Genomic DNA, 20,172 nt, shown 5'->3' with positions numbered 1-20,172 from the left:
AAACATACTCCCAGAGAAACCTGCCTGCCAAAAGGGTTGATTATTTTGGTGTGTATAGAAAATTATGTACATACAAAATATCTACAGGACTTGCCATCAAAATGAGCACAAAGCTGATTGCAAGATGTTGCACAGCATGAAATCATACAAACATCTCTGTATACAGGACAAATTGTCTGCTTCTAGTAATGGAAAATCATGCAAATATAAAATGTTTCTCTCCAGTTACAAGCCATTTTTAATTTCCTTTGCTGCAAATATCTTTTTGTGATCGCATGAGAGAGAGTGAGTATTTTAAATTGATCTGGCTTCGCTCAGAGTTTGATGTCAGACTCAGAGCTCCCCACTTGCCTAGGTGTCATATGCATGAATACATTTTCCTCCATGCACTAGTTCCTGTATTGGAGATGCATGGTCAGTCCTGAAGATCATCAAGCTGTGTCTCACTAAGGCATCCCATTCATTTGTAATGGGACTCAATAGCCAGACCATCCATCCATATTGGTCAATGCTTCATTAACTGTGTCCTCTAAAGCAATGAGTGAACTCTACCAAAAAAAAAAAAAAAGAAAGAAAGAAACACAGCACAATCATGCTCAGCAATATCATTGCTGATTACTGGTCAGTGGTTCAAATACAACATCCCAGGCTTGATGCCAGAGACGATTATTAAAATTTATCCAATGTCTACAAGTGAAGGAAAAACCTTTACATTTTCTAGCAGACCCTAGATGGCAACTGCATATAGGTCAGTACTCTATAGTTCTCAATAACACATCATCTCAAAGGTGGATTGATGGAGTCAGTTACAGGTTTTGATTCAGATTCACATCCTTCTTCATGTGGCTAGCTCTGATCACTCCTCCCCCATTTCAAGAATTGATTCTGAACTGAAACAATGCCTGCTTGGCCTTAACCACAAAATATATCTGCTGGGCTCTGCAGAGTAAGTTGGAAATCTGAATTTAGATGCTTAAGGGATGAGTGGGCTTAGTGTATAGTAAAATCCATACGTTATCTGAAGGTGAATATTTTAACCTTGTTTCTTTTTTCTCCCTTTGTCCTTCTCCCTTTCTGTCTCACTTTCTCTCTCTCTCTCTCTCTCTCTCTCTCTCTCTCTCTCTCTCTCTCTCTCTCTCTCTCTCTCTCTCACACACACACACACACACACACACACACACACACACACACACACATATACACACAAACATGCACACACACACAAACACGCACACAAACACGCACACACACACGCACACACACACATGCACACACACATGCACACACATGCACACACACACACACACACACACACACACACACACACACACACACACACACACACACACACACACACACACACACACACACACACACACTTACTTTGCAGGTCAGGCCCTGCTGTATTGTTGCCATGGAAACCCCTGTAATGTGGAGAAAGAGAGCCTTTTCAAAGTCCCTTCACCCTGTCTCCTCTGTTTCCCTTTTTTAATCTACATCTCTTCATCTTTCTCTCCCATTATGTATTTCGTATGCTTTCACATTATAAATAGAGATTAGTTACATAGATATCAGACACATTACCTGTATCCCTGTTCACAAACCTATTTGAACTTGTAGATTATTTCAAGAGGTACAGATTACATTTTTAGAAATACATTATCTGTGTTTATAAATCCTTTGCTTCAAATTGTACAAACCTTATTTAAATTATTTACCTTATAATACCTCAATAGTATATTTTTGCAATAAGGCATTCTCAAACATAAACATAGTTTGTGAGGCCTCAAGCCTGGGTTAGTCTTCTGATTTATACACTTTATTGTTTTTTTATTGTTGATCTACTCATTTTTTATTTATTTTTATTTTTTTAACAACAATCCCTCTAGCATAGCCAGAAAGATCGTAATTGTAATTTAGTATCACTCTGAAACAGTGTTATAAGTTATAAGTAGAAGGTAAAGCTTGGCTGATGCTCAGGGTTTTCCAAAAAAAAAAAAAAAAATGACATCTTCCTGTCAGTGAGTGAATATAAAGATTACAACTTTTAATAAGTTACTCACATTAATATAAACTTGGTACAAGTTATTAGAGCCATGATGTTATAGAAAATCAATCATGACCAATCCGAGATGTATTCGGATAAACAGAAACACGACTAAACAGATACAAGCTCTGTTTTTTAAACAGATAAACACAATATACCACATTAATGGCCCAAATAATCTTTTTCTATACCACACCTTTATCTAATATGTCTCCAAATAATATCCTGTTGCATCCAGATTCCTGCCTTTAAGAAAACAGAGATAGCGTCTTCTTCACTGTAACAGAAGCAGTCAACCATTTTGGCTCCAGCTTATCCTCAGTTGGCTGTGTCGAGTACTTATCACTCCACCATCTTGGCTCAGCACTTCCCTCTTCCCAGTCTGTTACATGGCCTCTATCCCACATGTCGTCACATTCAGTGACAGCACTCCACAGCTCAGGCTGCTGAACTGAAACTGATGTGAGAGAGAGAGAGAGAGAGAGAGAGAGAGAGAGAGAGAGAGAGAGAGAGAGAGAGAGAGAGGAAGAAAGGTTGAGAAAGGGACCACAGTCAAGCAGTGTGGTCCAGACAGCCTTTAAAACGTCACAGTTACTCAGTGCTTCAGTCTTACTGTCACAGCTGATTTGGAGTCAGATCTCATCATCCTGCATCCAAGCCTACACTCCAGCCACCACCAGGCCTACATTGACGGCTCGACACAAAGCAATTTCACTCAGAGCAGGAAAATACTGAACGACAGCAGTTCAATCAGATGTCTTTCAGTTGATTCCGTGTCACCCCTCACTGTTAGATGACTTGAGAGCTAAAATGACAGAATTTTTATTTGAAGTATCTTTACACAACAAACACTGATTCAACCACTCTGTTAATGTTGCGAGTGCAAGTAATCCAACTGGCTGCAAAATGAGGCCAGCACCAGCCCTTTTGTTGACTGCCTCTGGATCAGATATGTCTGTATTCCGTCAGTGCAAACTGTTTCAAGAGGGCAAAACACTAGAGGACTGTAGATCACTCTTAAACAAGCTAAAAAGTGGGTGCATTTGCTCATTTAAGGCAGTCTGAGAGATAAGACACTAGTCTCTGATTGGATTGGCAGAACTTGCCTATCACGCAAAATACAAATCCGATAAACAGAGAGAGGAGGTGAGAAAAAACAAGAGAGATGTGTGAAAATACAGAAAGAATAAAGATAAAGAAATATTACAGCAAGAAAGATGCAAAATAAAAGGCAGCCACATGGAGAGAACTGGAGAGAACTGGAGAGAGAGAGAGAGAGAGAGAGAGAGAGAGAGAGAGAGAGAGAGAGAGAGAGAGAGAGAGAGAGAGAATGAATAAAAGAGCCAGAGTGGCTGACTTGTAATGTCTTGCATCTCTTCGCAATCGAATTCTTGCTGCTCTGTCGCACAGGGAGTGCTAATTGACAGGCAACCACTTAAGTCTTAATTTTCTTTTAAGATTGCCAAGTGAAAAGAAAGAGAGAGGGAAAAGAAAGAAGCTACAGACAGGGAATTCTAATGAGAGAGGCATCGCGACTGAACAGGCCCATTACATGTGATCTCAATTCCGTTCTCTTCTGCAGACACCAGAGGCATGGTGTTTTAATGGCTTAGCCACTGGACAGAGAGAGCATGTCACAGCTAACTGCCCTGCCTGGGGACGATTGGATTGAACAGGAGACTAGATTCAATGAGTCAGGCTTAGCACAGGTCTCATCAAAGCCCCAGAAGAGTCAAAAGCATTTTGTGGATAAAAAATTCAACAAGGGCTCTGGAGGAAGCAGACATCTTTAGCAGGATGAGTTAGGTTCACGATGAGTGTTAACCATTACTCAGGGTTTTAACAACACCACATCTAGAAACACGTTCTGGTACACAGGCAAGACAGAAATAAGAGTTGAATCATTAGTTAAAATGTTTAACATATCTGGGAATAAAAAGCAAGGCCAGAAGTTTGCACATGACAATAATAATCAAAATAAGCATTATGCATCAACCAATACCCAGTTTTATTTAAAAGAGCAACGGAAAATTAGAAATAATTTTTTGCCATTATCAAAGAAACCTACGTTGTGAAGTTTGTTGCCAATCTAATAGTAAATTCAAATTCAAATTTTATTGGTCGCACACACAACCATGCACAGTATGTAATGCAATGAAGTGTTTTTTTGACTGTGTGCAAAAATAAAATGTTCATTTGTTTTGCACTTCTCGGCCACAGTAGTACACAGCACTGCAATCACAAAGTTTTTTTGTTCACCAATTTTGACAGTTACCTTCTTGTCTTTTTTTTTGCCAGAAGCAATCACATAAATGCATACCATAATGTATCTGACTGGATGCATAATTTGTGTTTTGGTATTTGACTTATGGATAATATTTGGACAAGTCAAAATGTGTAAACTACAGTGCATACTTTCATTTGAACTGAACAATGTACTGTATGTTACATATTATACATATTATGATCAGATGTGGCACTGTAATGAAAAGAGAAATATTGCAAAGCTCACATTTTAGTCTCTCTCTCTCTCTCTCTCTCTCTCTCTCTCTCTCTCTCTCTCTCTCACACACACACACACACACACACACACACACACACACACACACACACACACACACACACACACACACACACACACACACACACACACACACACACACACACACACACAGAACACAATGGAGAAAAAGCACTACCATTCCCCCCCTCGTAAGCCAAACCTTGGACAGTACCTTTTGCCCCCTAGAGGTAACAACCTGAATTTTACAACTCCAGACATTTCAAGCTATATGAAGTATACAGTATGTATTATATGCTGTGGTCACTACCTTAATGGACAAATAAAAAAATACAATATAAAAATGTACCCAAACAATAATTCACTGATCTTACAGCTTTTATTTCAATCATCCAGAGAGTTGATGACGCAAGGGAATGTCAATTTCAGTAAATTAGTAAGTAGAAATGTCCACTAACTTGCATCATGTCCATTAGCTTTCAAAGCAGCTAAATCTAATCAGTCTAATGAACTGCATTTAGTGCTCTGATTGCATTAATGTCTGCAATACAAACATTTTTTAATATGTGGATCAAACAAAGGCAAAACAGAATTCTTATTTGACTACGTCCTGTCTATGTTGCTGTCTGTATGAGATATTGAGTATGGCTTGAAGGAGTATTTGCTATGATATCTTATCATAGATGCCTCTAAAGTGCCAAGAGTTTGGCTTGTCTTTCCATTATCTCTCCTGTGCCACTCCTGCTCCCTCGTCACCTAGATATCATATCATAGTCATATCTTCTTCTTCTTCTTCTTCTTCTTCTTCTTCTTCTTCTTCTCTCTCTCTCTCTCTCTCTCTCTCTCTCTCACAATCACACACACACACACACACACACACACACACACACACACACACACACACACACACACACACACACACACACACACACACACACACACACACACACACACACACACAGAAATACTTTATGCTTTTCCTACTGTTATGACAGTCTTGAGACTGCCTCAGAGGTGCAAAGCAGAGAACCTCAGAGGTCAAAAGGTTATCAGCTTCACCTTTGGCCCTAGGTTTCCCAGAGTGCATCCCCGGGTAACCATGGAAACCTTTTTCCTTATCAGACAAGCAACAAACCTCTAGCATGAAATACTAAATACTGATGGTTGACAGAAAAATTCTAGCAGTGTTTCGATTTTCCCACTGTTTGGACACAGAGTACCAGTAAATAACAAAACTCTCCAGAAGGGAAGTGGAGATATTTAATATGCAAGACTCTTTTGCATGCTATTAAATCACACAACCTGCCAAATGTAACAAAAAAAAGTGACAGTGAATATTTGCAGCAAAAGATGAAGCAAAAACAAAAAAAAAATCTGCTCTGATTTTCCTCTTAACTTTAATTGGACTTGAAGTGAGGTAGAGGTGAGTAAGAGATTTCCATAAGATTTAACATTTAGCTTCTGTATAGAATAGAGGCTAGAGGAGTGCCATTTCATTTGGCAAGCTATCCATTTAAATTTCTACAATTGTCTCAGCAAGCAAACATTGCTATCAACAGAATGGCATGGATCAATGGCGTTATCACTTGCTGAGCTCTTGGCTATCTTTGTGTAGATAGAAGAGTCAATTTGCCAACCGTTCATCTCCACGTTTTATCAGAACGTTAAGGCAAATGTTAAAGAGCAGCCACAAAGCATGATAATCTTGTTTACTCATAAATGTTAAAAGCTCATAATCCTTGTTTAATCAGAATTTATCAAAGGCAAAGCAATTTACTCACTGATAGGTAGCTGATAGCTGATGTTATAGACACATAGTAGGTTATAAATGTTACTTTAAGAGGTTTGTATTGTCAGCAACTGTGCAGTTTTGGTAGAGGCAGCAAAAATGTGAATGAAGGGCTAAGGATAATCAAGAGATTTATATTATAATATAAGCATTAATGAAAAGGATTTCTATTGTGTACAGTAATGAAAAGAAAAAGAAATGTTTTTGACTGAGGTAGCAGTGCAAAATTGCTACTTCGTGTTCAGTGTAGAGTTCTAAACAGAGCTGCTGAAACTCAAAGCCAGTGAAGTGAAGCCTGTTTAATATGGCTTCCACAAAGACAATCATTACCCTTGACTCTGACTCAGTCATGTGATTGTCTAAAGATATTTCTTTTCCTCTTCTTTCATCTGTCTGCTCTCTGAATCACCAACAAATGTGCAGAAGAAAACTAGTGCAGAGTGAGGGCTCATTTGCAAATCTTTACCCTAAGGCAAGGGAGAGAAGGCATTAGCTACTGTCTAACACTTCCTCACTGTGTCAGCGTTTGCCCTCGTAAAGTTCCAGTGCCACACCAGCCAAATGCTGAAGTAATCTACACCTATAGTTAAGGATGGAGTGCTTGAGGAGAGTTTTATCCCTTTTATTTTCTCTGTGTCTTGGTTGTGCTCTCATGTGTCAGTCATTGCTCATCAAATCACCATCAGGTTAGAGTGTTATCTCTCTTGTGCTGAGTGGCAGCTCCTTGGAGCGACGCCTCAGATGCTGTCAGCTATCGCTGATGAGTGTTTATGTGCGGCTGGTGGCCCTAAGGGCAGAAATGGGGTTACTTGAATCAAAGCAAATCAAAGAAACTAGTTGGCAAATAGTCAGTGGCTATTTATAGGTTGAAATGCTTGCGTGGAACCTTAAAGAGAATTCAAACATGTGCTGCACAAAAGTGTATGTGTTACTGTGTGTGTGTGTGTGTGTGTGTGTGTGTGTGTGTGTGTGTGTGTGTGTGTGTGTGTGTGTGTGTAGAAATCAACAGGTTTCAATCAACTCCTGCTCATTAGACACCCCAATCCCCAACGACCAGACTCCTTTAATGTAGCCAGAGGGGCAGAGATGATTGCATTACAATTGTTTTCTCAGTGTCTGGACTTGTAGTTTATCTAGCCCAAGTCCAGAATGAACACACACACACACACACACACACACACACACACACACACACACACACACACACACACACACACACACACACACACACACACACACACAAACACAAACAATGAATGGCACACTTCTAAATGATATAAACATATCTTACCCAAAGATAATTTACAAAACAGCATGTATAAAATTTCAGACATTTAAACAATTAAGACATTTCTCAATTATTTGTTGAACTGCACAAAAGCTGAAAGCTCACACATGCAGAGGTAAAATAAAAAGGCTGTTTGTTAAATACTTCAGAATGTTAGCTGTGTCAACTACTTCTCAGTTAACCTGTCATTGACTGTCAACAGCTCAGCACCCGCCACAGTTTTCCTCTGAAGCTAAAAAGTATGAGAAATGTTGGGTTTTATCATACCCCTCTCCTCTGTTTTTGAAGCTAACTGAAAACAGGGGAAATGGTAATCATCAGAAGACATGTGGGGCGATGTGCAACTGAACTTTTCCACCGGATTGCACCACGATGTGAAGGCCAGGCGGCCCCCGTCCTGGCAGGGAATGATGGAGTGAGTGTGGCCCTAATGGAAGGGTCATAGAGAGTTCAGAAAGGGAGCGATGGCTGATGTGGAGCATGCGCATCAGCTTGGCACTCCACTACAAGCTCGTCCAGCTGCCACAGTGTGAGTGATGAGACTAGGCGAGCTCTCATGCACTCTTCACACTGATCCCACTGGCTCTGCTAAGACCCTCTGGCAGGGAGCCAGGAGTGTGAGAACACTTCTCAAAAAATGGCCTCTGCATGAAAAAAAAATTTATAATCTGCACTTTGGGTCCAATTTGTGTCAGTAAAATGCACATATACATATTGTTCATGTTGTATACCCACTTCAATATTTATTTTCATTATGGTTATATACTTTCATACTATATAACCATTCAACATTGTAGAACATACATTTTGAAAAAGGAAAAATTATGACTAAAGCTCATTTTCAACATTCAAGATTTTTTGTCCTTTGAACTACACATTTTGAAAAATGTAACTAACACACTGCCTAATGCCTACAGTAGAGTGCCTAGACTGTCAGGCCTTGTGGATTAGAGTTTCATGTGTACACAGGCCAAGCCTACTCCTACCCACAAATAGAAGACAATTAGGTAACAATTTTTTTTAGAAAACAATTTTTAACTGACTAGTTACACTAGTGTCAGGTCTACTGTGTTAATTCATTCACTAGTCATTTTCTTGTGTTGTATTAGGGCATTAATGCAGACAACAAGTCATTTAGTTTATGATAAACTTAATGGTTTAGGAAAAAAAGAAACGTACAGAAATTTTCCACTCAAATGTTCTCAATCAGCCAAGACATGTTTGGCTACCACATTTGCTCCTCTATGTTGCTCTGCAGTCTAACGTTGGTTATGAGACTAACATTGCCAACAACTAATGAAAGAACAATGCAAATTGCATGCAAAAACCTTGTCGCTTCAGTGCAAATCCAAAGAAGCTGAAGAAATTTTGGACAGCAAGCATGTCTTGGATGATGGACGGCATTTGAGGGAAGGGGAGAATTTGTGTAAATTTGATTTGCCCTGAACCGTTCCTTTAAAGCTCTATTACTGAGCCACCACATTTCAGTGGCATTTAGGTTGTAATTTGAATGAGTTCAGCCTGACGCACCACTTCTTTCTTGTGTCGTTTGGCTCCTTGCCAGCTGATGTCAATTTGCAGGCAACCTGAGGGGATGTAACAGCAGCAGAGGGAGCACAAGCTTCTATCATTACAGCTTTACAGTCATCCGCTGATATGACATGCTCCCAGCTGAACACATGATGAAACAGGACAGGACAAAGAAAGTGTCTGTGCATGTGGTTGTAAGTGAGAACAAGAGAAAAGGATCATTTGTGTGAAAGACACCAGTGCCTGTTAAGTGTTCAAATTGTTTATATTAATGATACTATGATCCAGTCTAGCAAGAAAATCTTGTGGCTCACACAGCACACAGTCTTCAATATTATGTGTGCTTAAATCTGTATGTGTTTGCACGCATGTGTGCGTGTGTGCACGTGTGCGCGTGTGTGTATGTGCACACGTGCCCATGTGTGTTACTAACTCAACCTAAAGGGAGGTCTCCAACTGTTTTATGGGACACTATCCATCATTACACACAACTCTCCCAGACTCCAAAGCACACAGCACTGAGCAGTTACTGGAGTATGCTTTATTATATGAGTGTTAATGTGCTACATTTATGAGTTGGTCAGGCCCTGGACTGTAAATCTAGAACCTTTTACTACCTGGCTAACATATTAGGAAATTATCACTGTGAGAATATCCCCAATAACAGCTAGGATAATGTTTGTAGTGTTAGTAATATGAATATGAGTAAAATATATAGGCAGATAATAAAGCACAATAAAATAAAAGTTATGCAGCATTAAAGTCAGCGATATGGACATATCTTCCAATGCAAATGGAAATGTCTCATCAGAGAGTGTTTGTACAGTGAGCAAGTGACACATTAATGGCACAGTCATTGCCCTCATTTTTACATTAATCATTCCAATCGTTTTGACTTGTGAATTATGATCCATTACATCTCCCTCTACCTTTTTCACCCATTACCAACCGGTTAGTCATGAGAACATGAGAAGAAGAAGAACGAGTGCTAATCAAGGCTTAGCCTGTAGCTCCACAGAATCCATCTGAAAATGTCAAAGCTTTACTAAAAGATGAATATCATCCTTTTTAGTCACCAACAAAAGAAATATCATCTACAATGTAAAACTGTCAAAATCAAATAAAGGTTTCTGCGAAGATGAAATTGGGCAGCCGTCAGGCACGTTGACCCTTTAGACAGCTTACACTTTCCCAAGCATGAGCACAGCTCCCTAGGAGTTGGCACTGAGAACAGAGGGTTCAGATGGTAACATGGCACAGTTTGGTTTTTGAGTTGGTTAAAAATCTCTGTTTAGCACTGCAAACAGTATCTTTAGTGGTCACGGATTATCCAGGAAACCACATTTAATTTTTCATAGTAAACCCATTCTTTAAAAACTAAACCAAAAAGAAAGTATGATATGCATTTTTATGTTTGACCATCTGGCTCTGCATTCCAATAAGCATTGATGGAAATTGCAAGAGAGATATATTCCAAGAAATGCCAGGAGAGTCAATTAAAAAGAGATAAGTTTAGGTCTTACTAATTTTCGAGTCAGCACAGATTTGGACAAATGACTATCCAGTCTTTGATTTAAATGGAGAGGAGAATAGTATTGATTTCAGATGAGTTAGGCATTGTCAGTCATAATGCACACTGTAAACAGACACTCACTCATCAGTTCATGAGTGGACCACACTGACATTACATAAACTACATAAAAACTACCATAAAGGCTTTAAAGATACAGACCTTAACCATAGAGGTCACACATGAATGCTATTCTATATGCAATACTCAAGCAAAGCATTTTTACTTACACTTCCGTACTTGTCAAATGAATCAGTTTTGCATGGCAGGTGAGTGTTTTGCATGAGTGAATATTTGGTATGTGGCAGATTGTATATGATAATGTACATTAACGCATTGTTGGTGTCTGTCTGTTTTCATCTTGTAGTGTTTCCACTTCCTCTTGTTTAGTATGTGCAGCTGTGCCCATCTTTTTATGTGATCTCATGGAAATGTTGGTGCTTGTGTGCACACCGAAATGCTCTGCAAACACTATTCATGCAATTCACACACACACACACACACACACACACACACACACACACACACACACACACACACACACACACACACACACACACACACACACACACACACACACACACACACACTTTTGCACTTTTTATTCACAGTCACCAATCGTATTTTTTGATAAGAGTCAGTGCTGTTTTACATCACACTAATTTTAGCTCAACTGGGTCAGTAAAGTCATTCCTTTTTTCAGTGCCTCTGCTCCACTCAGAAAAAGAGAGAGAGGGAGAGAGAGAGGGGGAGAGAGAGAGAGAGAGAGAGAGAGAGAGAGAGAGAGAGAGAGAGTTATTTTGCAACTACTCATCTGGGACTGTTTTGTAGAATAATGTTTGCCTCTGCATCAAACTCATACAAGCTGCATACATGACAGTCTTTAAATCCAGAATGGCCGTCCTCATTCTATCTCCTTCTTTCCAGAGGAGGACATGGTTCCTTCTCGTTCAGTGCTCTCTTCTTCTCACTCCTTATCTTCTTGCTTCTATCCCTCATTTTTGTCTTTCTCCCTCCCTCTCAGCAGTCATTTTAAAGATGATCTTTAACCTCCAGCCTGTGAGAGCCAGACACGAGAAGTACTTTGTCATTCTTTCTCTTCGTTTACATTTCTTCATCTTCTGCAATCTATCTCTCTCTGACTCTGCAATTCATCTCTCTTGCTCTACTCTCTCTCTCTGTCGCCCGTTAAGAGTACAGAAAGACCAAAGTAACCTTTTATCATCAACCAGGCAGTGTTCAGTACTAGTATCTATATCTAGTTCCTACCTAACCCCTCAGTGTAAATAAGAAAAGAAAGCAACTTAGTTACTTACTTTCATTCCCCTGTGGACTCATTAAGTAACCTTTAAATCTTCACTGTATAGTTCAAACTGGTTTGTTCTATAGATATAACCATAAAGCTTTTTGTTCCATTTTGTTTTTCATTGTCATTTGTTTGTCAATGGCACAAATCCTCACTAAAGTGCCTAATTTGTTTAAGAATACATTGCTAAATTCTTGTCAAATATACTGACAGGCTAATTAAAAAAACAGTTCAGCCAAAAAAATGGAATTCACAAACATTCCCTTTAAAAAGAATGTAGTTAATCAACCAAGGAATATTTTGAGTAAAGAGCACCTTTTTAGTTACTTTTACTTTACGAACCTTAAAGTTGATAATACTGTAAGTAAGGGAGACTTACAGCTACTATAGTTCAAACTATTTCTAACATAAATCACCAATTGTAATCTTAAAAAGACTTGCTTATCAGGTTTCTAACAGTGCATGACACACTAAAGTTTGAAACAATGGACAAAAGTATGCTACATGGCTAAAAAAAATAGAAGCAGCCGCCATCTTGAAGCTGGTTTCACCTTTTTCTTCACTTAGCATATAGTGTAGATCTAGGCAGGAAGAGGAGTTTGATATATAATGTTTGTTGTGTGACAGATGGTAAATGTTAATGTTCACTAATGTACTTTCGAGGTCTGTAGCATGTTTCCACCCCTACCACCATTTCACCCGCAGACTGTCTACTGTTTGCATGTATGCTTGTCATTTTAGTAGAGCATATTTACATGTGGGTATTTTTGTGCACATTGTCTGCATGTGCAACACTAGCCACTAGCAGCTAATAGTCACGTCTTCTCTGCAGCTAATAGCCAATTCCTCTTCTCTTCAAATGTTTCGTGGCTAATATTATTTAGTAAAAATATGTCTTCTAAACAGAATTATGGAAAGAGTGTTATTTCGATTTGCAGTTTGCCCCAAAAGCTTCTATTTCTTGCTACAGTAGCATAATAGGTTAAAAAAAAATTGGACAGGAAATAAATGCTTGTTCATGAACTACATTTATGCCAAGAGGAAAACTGTTCACATTTTATTTTTAGATGAACTTCTCCTTCAGAATTTGATTGCAATTGTTCATGAAGCATGTGGGAAATTGTTCACATTCTCTAAAAGAGGAAGTGCTTGTGGAAGTTTCCTGTGTCCAACTTCATGCTACATAAATGGCTTGGAAAAAGATTTAACAAAAACCTACAAATAAATAAATAGATAATTAGCCATTTTTATTCCAATTTTGTGGATGACACCTGTTACCCTTTTGAAAATTTGATCAGAGGCTTACATGTTTCTTTAGAAATAAAGACCAAATGCTGGTAAGTTGCCAAACATATTATACCACAATTAATTTTTTTTATTAACCCTTACATTCAATTCACTTAAAAAAAGGTTTGGGTTACAGTAAAAAAATGAATGCACTACAGTATTAGCCCATCTCTCCCATCGTTTCACTGAGGTACAATGGCTTCTGGGCTGTTGTACAGTCTCTATGACTACAAGCAGCGAAAATAAATAAGAGAAACCTTGCGTAGTGTGTAGCTATTTAATTGCAACATCGACAGTAGCACCAAATGATTACAAAAACTTTACCTTTCAATGTCCCTTAACTTACATTTTAATAATAATTATTATACTACTACACCAAAGAAGCAATAGTATGCAGCTTGGTATTTGAAAAGTTGATCTTGATCCCAGATATACTGACAAATTACAAGCTTTGACAAACAACTGTGAAACTACATGCCATGTTTGGTTGCCATAGTGAGTACATGCAGAGTATATTTAAACCATTCCAGTACTTACAGATTGATGGACACTTTGGAACAGTCTTTAAATATTTAGCAGCCATGGGTCTATATGTCTTTACAGGGAGCCTGTTAGAAGGACAATGAAATTCAATCAAAACTACAATCAAAATCCCACAGGCTGATTAAATGGGCTGTTATAATGACAACCTCACTTTATAATTATGTCGCCTACAATATCATGACCACGTTGTTATATGATCATAACTCTACAAACATCAGAGTTCAACACCTTACAGATAGGGTTTAGAGAAGGTCTTATAGCATATTTGCATCTGTTTCTGCCAAGAGAATCTAATGATGTTGCTGGTAAAATGTAGAATAGATTATCATTTCATTTCAAGTTTATTATTTAATGATAGTCCTTTTAGTTCGTTCTGACCTTAGTACAATTGTGAATATAATTGTTGTGTGTTGTTTATTCTTTAATTAATTCATACTAAATTCAGAACCACTCCTGGAACACTGGGTATGAGTTGGGACTTCTCCTGATATGACCTGGGACTTCTCCCTGTGACTGGTACACTAGTCAATCACAAGTCACTACTGTATGTAGACATACTCCCACACTCCTTCACAATGCTCTTTTTGGTTGCTGGAAGAAAACCCAAGGGCCCGGAGGAAACCTACATGGACACAGGGAGAACATGTGAAACTCTGCACACAGAATAAATAAAGTAACATTTTTTAAGACACAATTACAAATATTTCATCTTTGTTACAAGTACATAGATATCGGCCCAGATTTTACCAAGAGAATTCCAGTGATTTGTTTTCCTCCCCCAAAAAATCCTGCTGAAATGTCAGAGAAATTGTTTTAATTACAGTGCTGATTACAGATTACATTGAGAATTGGAGCAGATAATAAGTGCTCTGCCAGTCATGCCTTCACCAGGAGAGCAATGACAATATTATTAAACAATCCTCTCTCATCTAGAATTGTGAAGCAAGCCATCTCAAACACTAGAGCCAGAGAGTCTGACAGATTTAGTCATATCCTGTGTAGCTCTTTATCACATTAGATACTGACACAATGCAAAATAATCACAAATTATACTTACAGGAGATATCAACCATATTATTTGATATTTACTATATTTACTCCTACTGGGAAAACAGATGGAGGCATGTCTTTAGACTCACCCACACTAGACATGCAATTATTACAGCCTGTAAATGTAGAACCCTTTACAAATGAGATTGTGTCTGAGTGGGTCGTATTGCTCCCAACTCTCAACAATCGCCACAAAATGTAACTAAAGCTCCACGAAAAAAAGATTGCTATTATAGCAAAAGCCCATTTCACACCCCACAGAGAGTTCCTCTGTCCAGCCAGCACATAAAGCTAAGCTAAAAGGCCTACATTAAACACAGACCTAAAGGAGGAAAAAAAATAACGGAAGAGGGTTTCCTTCCGTTTCCAAACCCACTGCGGGAAAAACATGAAGCTTGCAGCAGCCTCTTGACTGATGACGCCAAGCTAAATCACACCACTTCCTGTCACGGCCCTGGCTGAGATGCCGGGGTCGTGAATTATTATGATGCATTATTAAACTCTAGCTCTACATGACATCACGTTGTCTGCCAAATTACGCCTGAGTGATTGTTTTATCTCGTTAATTAATCTTGGTAATTCATATGTCGGGACTCTGTTTTTGAGCCATGCTGAATCTGTAAGTGCTGTTACACACAGATGCTGGGTTATCCAGACTTTTGCATTTGGGTGCTGCAGTCGTTTTGATAAATTATGGGGTCTGGTGTTTTACAGTTCCCAAGTTTAAGATCTATTATTTTACTCCACCAGTTAAAGGCAACAGATGGGCTGTCTTGAGTGCGAGTATTGTTATAACTGTGTGTGATGTGTATATATGTGTGTTTGTGTGTGTCAAACTCTCCATCAGGAGTCATATTTGTGCTTTGCTTTCATGGAGCTGTTATTGTAATCTGATATGGCAGAGGATTCATTGCCAGTTCATGGCCTTGGCTAAAGGAACTTAGCACACTGCACTGTCCCCTAATGGACAGTAAGTGTAACAGCAACACAAATCTCCCATCCCCCTTCTGGCTCTCTGTATAGGTACTTAGCATGAGCTTTGAGTGATCATACAGAGTGCTTATCTACAGTATGTATAATACTCAAAAAGAAACAAATGCACACAGTATCTTTAATAAACAAATACCATGATGCACAATTCAGCTCATGCAAAAATTAATGCATTAAAAAACATTTCACTTTTCTACTCCTTGCATTAACAACCAAAACCCACAGTCTTATGTACACAGTCTGGTGTTACTTTTACACAGTCAGTCCTATGCACCATTGGCAGTTTTGCTAAAAATATTTAGAACTCCATCACATGCTGTATTTTTCACTCTTGTCCATCATATTTTCAGTTTCTCATCAAACATTTCTGTATTCATTCTTTTTGAGAGACTAATGCTCACACCAACTCTCCTGCCCAGAACATGGGCTGCATTTGCATGGCACAGCTGTTTTGCATGCTAGACTCATTAATCCTCATATGTAAAAGAAATAAGGTACAAATATTTTACACAGTGAGACTTTTTAAGAACCACACTTTTTAGTAGGTATGCCATCCATGTGTCGTATTTCTCACTGCATTGTAAAATATAGTAGATGTGCATGGAGATGTCAGAGAAACTGGGTCACCAATGATTGGAGCATGTGTGTGCTGGAGAAGAAATACACACTCAGTTTTTTCATATTCAACTATGAAAAATTCTGGTAGTATCTTTGCTAGATTTACTCACACTTTTTTCTGTGAAATGGTCAATGATTTCGCAGTAAGAACTTTTAATCACATAATTTAATGCTAAACATTACATTACAAATACACAAGTAGTAATAAATCAATAATTAGCAGATAACAAAAACTACATTTTTATTTATGCCATATGGCAGATGCCTGTATCCAGAGCTAATTAAGTGCTTTTGAAGTCTCTATCAGTAAATATGTCAATGCTGGTGCACTAGGTCATGGACTAAGAAGATCATCAGGATAAAACTTTTTGGGAGGAAACAGAGCAAGAAAAGCACAAATACAACTTTTAGTTTATTTTTTGAGATATTTTTGATAGAGTTAAAAAAGTTTTTAACTTTAATCTCAAGGCCAGTATATTGTTGCACTCTTCATGAAATCAGCATTACACTGGAGAGCACAAGTAAACTCGGTGACAGTAGATTTTCATTACACAACAATAACAAGCACTACATGTTTGATCCAGTTCATGAAAGAAGCACTGAAACAGAGTGAAGAGCGAGCTGAGGCACAAAGAATAGGGAAGAACAGTTTGGTCTTGATTTTGAGTTTTGAATATTGAAATTCTGTGGAACAAAGTCTTTGTACAGCATTTTAGTTATTAGCTATGGTGCTATGATTGCATGTTTATCTCACTGAACTGTGTTTACTGCACTGTATTGTATTTTGTGGAGTTTCACCAGGTATGTATACTTTTAAAAATCTAGCTTTAGTCATCATCACCTTCAGTGGATTTAAGTTTTTATTAAATATCAAAAACTTGACTAAATATTGAATATTTCATTATTTACTTATTTCAACCCCACTACCACTGTTACTGAGAACAAAATGTATATTGTTCTGTGACACATTACATAAATTTCTTTCCATTTGTTCTCCAACATATCCTGTTTCCTGCCCTTGATTAGCTAGTAGTTCTCATTGGACAACAGTGTAAGCATGTTAGACATCGAAGTGGCAGAATATTGATGGATGTATACCTGATTATGATACAAAATCATAAATACTGCCAAAATGCTAAGGCTACTGCAATGCTATACCATACAATGCTATATTACATGACAAATAACATATTACATGCTTGTTTTATGCTACACTGCCTCATTACACTCTAAACTAGCCTGAAGCAAGAGCACATTCAGCATTTAATAACTCATCAGAATGACAGAACGACTCGTTTGTAGTCGAGGTTGTTTAAGGAGAGTGGTAGTCATTAGCTACACTTACATCTTCTCAAGTAAATGTATACTATGTATACAAAAAAGTATACTAACAAACCTTATTATGTTCATCAAATATTTTAGCTAAACACAGTCCTCAAATATAAGCAATACAATGGGCTTTATATGCAGATAGAACAGATTCCACTTAGAAAGAAAATGATTCAGAATTTTAGCATATTTTAAATAAAACCGTCTGGCATTGCCACCCTGCACTAATTAAACCTTCAGTCAACACCAGCTCTGAATGTTAAACCATTTACATCTGACCTACACACAATGGGCATGCAAAAAATGAGTGCAAGCTTGTCACTCACAACGTGAAAAACACATACTGCTTTGACAACTTGCCCCAGCGAGTTCTGCAAGCATCCCTCCTATAAACAGGCCTTTGGCCGGCTTTGTGCCTCTCCGGTCATGCCTACAGGTTGCTGTTGACTTTTCGCCAAACCCAATCCCTGTATTTATCGAGGGCGTCTCATTTATTGGTGTTTTTCTATTTTACTTCAGAATCTGTCTTTTGCTTTCATCATGTGTCTTTAATGAGTGGTTACAAGTGCTTGTTGACCTCCCTGAATGAGTCATGCCAAACCACACAGCCCTAAAAAAACCTACCCGAATAGATCTACAATCACTATAGTCCACCGCATTGTGTTGGATTTACTACCACTCAAAAGCCAGTTTAACTTTCCACAGATTGACTTTCATCACTTGTAGCTACTACAGGTTTCTACATGAAAAGGTGTAGATGAAAAGATAAGTGTGTTATCTCTCATATCTCCCCTGCAGACAGAGCAAAAAATGTTGAGCCCTAATTTATTTCACATTAGTTATCTATATAATCCATCAGTCACTTACTTTAATAAATCCTACAAGAGTTTCAAGGTGTTCAAACCTATAATTTATCTGATTTGCAGTTGCCGGGTGCGCTCATTAAACATTTAAACAAACGATATTTTACAAATAAAGATATGCATCTAATTACAGGCCTGTCAGTCAGTGAAAGTGTAAGCCTTGGTGTTTAAGTTAACAAAATTGTACAGAAGGAATCACTGCTATCTCAGTCAGAACTGCTAATTCACCCTTGTCAGAAGCAACATGCTTTATGACAGAATAATGAACCTTTATGATCAATTATGTACAATCAATGATCAAATAAACATATATTTTAGGTATTTGCACTACCACAAAATGTGTTATTCTATTTTTCTCATTTGATCTTACTTCTCAGAGCATATTTCTGTTTTTGATTACAAAACCCTACAACATACAATACTTGGCAGCATACTTATGCCCCTAGTGGAAAGCTTGAGAGACAAAGAATCCACAAAGCCTGTAAAAGTAAAAGCATTTCTAAAAAAGTTTTCATTTTGCATATCTGTAACAAGCAAAATGTGCTTAATTTAAATTCAGCCTGAAAATGTGTTTAATTCAAATTCAGCCTGAAGATTACTTCTGTTCACATAAGAGAAATATTTGTAATGTTTCCACACATATTCAAGAGTAGAAGTATGTTTACTCTATCTTAAATCCAAGTGGGTAATATTTCATACCTGCTCAGCTGCTTTTGATCAAATATAACACCTCATCATCTTTAGAACATCTAACAAAGCTCTGAGGATATCCTGCTGGACCACCCAACATCTGTCCATAGCTTGGATACATTTGACTAAGGTTTTCTCTTTCACTGCCTTTTCTTCTGTCCTTTTCATTTTGTCTCTCCTTTTCAAATCCGTAACATCCCTCAGGATGGTTACATGAGCATGCCTTGCTGAAATGTGGAAAAGCCTTGATGTTTTCATTTAAGATTTTTTTTTTCTGAGAGCTTTCAGTGGGATCATACCCCAGGGAGGATGCAAGATTCCCAGCTTAGCATGCGCATGAGCCGCATCATTAATCATTAGCATTGGAGCATACTCATCCTCACTCCAGCTTTACACACAGTAGTCACTTTTTAATTCCCCAAGAAAGGTGACCCGGATTTATCTACCAGAGGGATGGACTGCCTCAATGGTGAAAAGAAAGCAAGAGAGGAGGGGGGAAGAGGTGGAGTTTCTCAAAATAAATAAATAAATAAATAAAAATATCATGGGAAAGACCTATTCTGGTCCCAAAGCTAAATATAACTCCCTGTCTCAGATTCTTGGTCTGCTTTTATCTTCCTCAAGAGTTTTAGTGGAACTTTGGGGCCATAACTTTTCACCAGGCTGACATGTATATTGCCAGGTTGGAAGATGTTCAAGTCACAGTCATGCCCACTAACCACAGATAGCAAAACAGCCTTAGGCCAGGGAC

The 20,172-nt window shown here is 38.2% G+C and overlaps 1 long non-coding RNA gene across 1 annotated transcript; it reads right to left on the bottom strand.

The window, feature by feature from the left end:
* Positions 1-10,606: 10,606 nt before the first annotated feature.
* LOC125138617 lies at positions 10,607-19,836 on the bottom strand. Its single transcript, XR_007137865.1, has 3 exons — positions 19,431-19,836; positions 13,876-14,503; positions 10,607-11,802 (listed from the first exon to the last, which is right to left on the bottom strand). It is a non-coding gene; the product is annotated as an uncharacterized LOC125138617 (long non-coding RNA).
* Between the last annotated feature and the right edge of the window lie 336 nt (positions 19,837-20,172).

The sequence above is a fragment of the Tachysurus fulvidraco genome, chromosome 15, assembly GCF_022655615.1.
Source record: "Tachysurus fulvidraco isolate hzauxx_2018 chromosome 15, HZAU_PFXX_2.0, whole genome shotgun sequence".
Taxonomy (NCBI): Eukaryota; Metazoa; Chordata; class Actinopteri; order Siluriformes; family Bagridae; genus Tachysurus; species Tachysurus fulvidraco.
This window is presented reverse-complemented; position numbering and strand designations above follow the sequence as displayed.